Source organism: Oncorhynchus nerka, unplaced genomic scaffold (assembly GCF_034236695.1).
Source record: "Oncorhynchus nerka isolate Pitt River unplaced genomic scaffold, Oner_Uvic_2.0 unplaced_scaffold_1135, whole genome shotgun sequence".
In the NCBI taxonomy this organism is placed as follows: Eukaryota; Metazoa; Chordata; class Actinopteri; order Salmoniformes; family Salmonidae; genus Oncorhynchus; species Oncorhynchus nerka.
In genome coordinates this window covers 54,321-58,804 of record NW_027040192.1, presented here as the reverse complement: position 1 = coordinate 58,804, position 4,484 = coordinate 54,321, and the positions used below count along the sequence as shown (strand labels likewise).

The 4,484-nt window shown below is 41.2% G+C and overlaps 1 pseudogene; it reads right to left on the bottom strand.

The window, feature by feature from the left end:
- LOC135570065 (zinc finger protein 850-like) overlaps positions 1-3,052 on the bottom strand; it is a 102,194-nt pseudogene extending 99,142 nt beyond the window's left edge.
- Between the last annotated feature and the right edge of the window lie 1,432 nt (positions 3,053-4,484).

Genomic DNA, 4,484 nt, shown 5'->3' with positions numbered 1-4,484 from the left:
GGAAAATGTCTGTAAGTCTGTTTTACTACACTTTAAGGTCCTTTTCTGCTGTCAACACACAGAGGGTGAAACAAGTGTGGGAGAAAGAATTGTCTGTTACTATTGACGAAGAGATGTGGGAGGACATTTGGAGATATGCAAAAACAATATCTATATGTAACCGTACTAGAGCAATCCAATTAAGAATAATACACAGATTGCATATATCCCCAAATCGCAGACATGCTTTTAGCCCCACTTCCTCTTCCCCTCAGTGTCTTAAATGCAAAACTGATACAGGCACCCTAACACATTGTTTATGGTCATGTACCAAAATACAAAGATACTGGTCTGGTGTCCTGCAAGAAATTGAAAAGATCCTAGGGGTTGATCTAGAATTGGACCCAGTTTCTTTACTGTTAAGTCTCCCTAGTAGGCATGTTACTTCTGTCTGTAAAAGGAGGCTTTACAACATCCTTACCTTCGCAGCGAGGAAAAACATCCTTTTACAGTGGATTAGTGATAAGGTTCCTTCTATTAAAGATTGGCATAAGATACTATTTGAATGGGTGCCTCTGGAATATCTGACATGTACATTGCATTCTAAAACAGACCAGTTCTACAAAGTATGGGAACCATATCTAAATTACCTAGAACCTGAGGTATCAGCTATTATGCTGCAAGGATTCTCTTAGAATGGCGGGGATCTATGTATTTCAGAACTACACTGTACGTTCCATGTGTGGAACCTAACCTCTTGGTTTAAACTGAGCTTTTTTGTTTAATTTCTGTTTGTAAGTTTGTTTAAAATGTATGTATTGAGAGACGCAATGATGGTGATGGGGTGAGAGAAGCACCGAGCGGGAAGAGGAAAATGGTGTACGTATGTATGGGTGTGTATATGTGTGTGTGCGTGTATGTATGCATATGTGTGTGTATATGCATGGGTATATGTGTGTATGTATGTGTATATATATGCACGTAGATATGGGTAAGTGGGGGCTATTTTTCTTGTTTTTGTTCTGTGTGCTTTGTCTCTGTTGTTGTATCTCTTAATATGGGTGAAAATGGTAAAATTTCAATAAAAATACTGTTACAAAAAGCCTATTTGATTTCACAAGTTCTTGCAAGTGTCATATTTGAACCGATTTTCTACGACATTTGTAACTACCCTGGTAGGTTGATTGATAACCTGAACCAGGTTGCAGGCACTGGTTACAGTTTGAAGCTTTCTCTTGAGTGGGCAGCCTGATCACAGCTTTCCTCCAGTATTAGTTAATTAATTAACAGTGTCTTGAGTTTAGTTTGCCTGTTCTACAGTCTTGTAAAGATAGGGGCGTTGACTGGGACAGGCATTGTAACATCCATAATGTTTTATGGAAACGTTTTTGCAAAACAAGCACCTTACATCAGATCATTTGAAACTTTCCCTCTAAATCTAACTTTCATCAAGGTTTTATATGGTCAATTGGTTTCTCTCTTTTCATTGGCAGAATCCTTTTTCAGTGTTATATTCATAACATCCATATACACCAGTCTATCTTCCTGTCAACTAACAGAACTCTGCTGGTTGTCCTGGTAACAGATACCAGTGGACAGATCTATTTAATTTGTTCAAACTAAATTACAGCACTTACTTTGATGAGTCAAATCTGATCCTTTCTTCTCTTCTCCTCCTCTCACAGTTCCACTCAGCCCCGTTGTTTTCCTGCAGTCCACCAGCAGCACAAACAACCTCTTCATACCCAGCAGTAAGGTGCTACCGGGAGAGGCACGACACGAGGACTCCGGGAGGGCGGAAGGGCTAGCGTTGTCCTGGTAACCATAAAGAGGGGACACAGACACATATCATTATGGATGCTGATGTCACTGTTGTCATAAAGTGCCTTACAGAAACCCAGACCCAGATAGAGCAAGCTGTATGCTAGACCAGACCAAGCTGTACCATCTGGTGTTCTGATCTGGAGAGACTCTTCTCTGCCTCGTCAGCATCAGGATGTTGTTGAGGCTCCCCAGAGGACCCACGATAGTCATGTCTCTCTCCTGTTTGAACGAGAACATCAAAAAGATGGTGAACTTATTACCATCATCAATTATTACTGTCTATTACAGTCATAGGGTCTTATCAGAGGCATTAATATCTCTAAATTAATTGGGTGCCTTTTGTGTCCCTTTGATATTTTAAGTATAAATTATGCTCCATTATTACATTTTAAAAGCCTGTTATATATAATTAAATCTCATTTAAAAGTCCCAAAAATATGTAGCAATGGCAGATTGACCCTTTAACAATTTATATAGTACTGAACATCATATTGAAGTGAAGAACTTCAGTAGAATGCCCCTTAAAAACTACACATTAGTTCAACAACTGCATAGTTTGTGCCCCTGTTTTTAAGACAGTACTCACTCGTGTTAATCTGATATTCTGTCTCCTCCTCTTTCACTCCCAAAACGTCTTCCTCCTCCTCCTTTACTGAGATAGAACCTTTTAGAGAGGAAGAGGATGTTTTCTCTTCTTTCCCTATAACAGCCTCCTCTTCCATTCTGAAAGGTTCTTTCTCTCCTTTCACTGTAATATCCTCCTCTTCGTCTTTCACGACAATGTTCAGCGGCAGAGCATCTTTCTCTCCTTTCACTGTAATATCCTCCACTTCGTCTTTCACGACAATGTTCAGCGCCAGAGCTTCTTTCTCTCCTTTCACTGTAATATCCTCCTCTTCGTCTTTCACGACAATGTTCATCGCCAGAGCGTCTTTCTCCGGACAGCAGACATCCTCTTCTTCAGCAGGGGATGAGTAGTTTAATGAGCTCATGGTCAGGGATGTTAGCTAGCTAGTTAGCATTAGCGAATAGCCTAGTGCTAGGCTCAGTATCAATCTTTAATACATTTGCAACTTGAACAGGCAAATTAGGTTCAAGTTAACGTCAACTGAAATGTGTTTTATACACTGGGATTAGCTAATGTACATTAACATGGCCTAAAACGTCAATCTTTCAGTTTTACTTTGTCCAGCAAGCTACCCAGGTGGTTGAAATAGTATCCGTGTTGTTGTTCCTGAAGAAGCGTCCCGTCCAGTCCATTATACGTCACACAAGAATCATCACCTGAAAGACGCTCGTCGCCATCTGCTGGCTGGAGTGGGTAACGCAGTTTGGAAACAATAGTTACAACACTTTTTGAATTGGAAAGAACGTCATAATTATTTAACAATAAGCTGATATATTTTCTCTTACGTCTTACAACTAATACTTTCCTGTACACAGACGTAGAAGCGTAATATGAATATGTAGATGATGAATAAATACTTCCATGAATAGGAAGTGTGTTTATACACATTTACTCTGTAAATTTTTTATCTAGATGTGACAATACTATTCCCTTAAAGCTACGCTACAAAGCTACAACAGGTGTAGACATTACCGTGAAATTCTTACTGACAAGCCCTTAACCAACAATGTAGTTAAGAAAAATAAGAGGTAAGAAAAAAAGTTACACAATAAAAAAACTATACCGTGGCTACAGAGTCAATGTGGAGGCTGTATACAGGAGGTACCAGTACAGAGTCAATGTGGAGGCTGTATACAGGAGGTACCAGTACAGAGTCAATGTGGAGGCTGTATACAGGAGGTACCAGTACAGAGTCAATGTGGAGGTTATATACAGGGGGTACCAGTACAGAGTCAATGTGGAGGCTGTATACAGGAGGTACCAGTACAGAGTCAATGTGGAGGCTGTATACAGGGGGTACCAGTACAGAGTCAATGTGAAGACTGTATACTGGGGGTACCGGTACAGAGTCAATGTGGAGGCTATATACAGGGGGTACCGGTACTGAGTCAATGTGGAGGCTGTGTACAGGGGGTACCAGTACAGAGTCAATGTGGAGGCTATATACAGGGGGTACCGGTACAGAGTCAATGTGGAGGTTATATACAGGGGGTACCAGTACAGAGTAAATGTGGAGGCTATATACAGGGGGTACCAGTACAGAGTCAATGTGGAGGCTGTATACAGGGGGTACCAGTACAGAGTCAATGTGGAGGCTATATACAAGGGTTACCAGTACAGAGTCAATGTGGAGGTTATATACAGGAGGTACCAGTACAGAGTCAATGTGGAGGCTGTATATAGGGGGTACCAGTACATAGTCAATGTGGAGGCTGTATACAGGAGGTACCAGTACAGAGTCAATGTGGAGGCTATATACAGGAGGTACCAGTACAGTGTCAATGTGGAGGCTATATACAGGAGGTGCCAGTACAGAGTCAATGTGGAGACTATATACAGGGGGTACCAGTACAGAGTCAATGTGGAGGCTATGTACAGGAGGTACCAGTACAGAGTCAATGTGGAGGCTATATACAGGAGGTACCAGTACAGAGTCAATGTGGAGGCTATATACAGGAGGTACCAGTACAGAGTCAATGTGGAGGCTATGTACAGGAGGTACCAGTACAGAGTCAATGTGGAGGCTATATACAGGAGGCTATATACAGGAGGT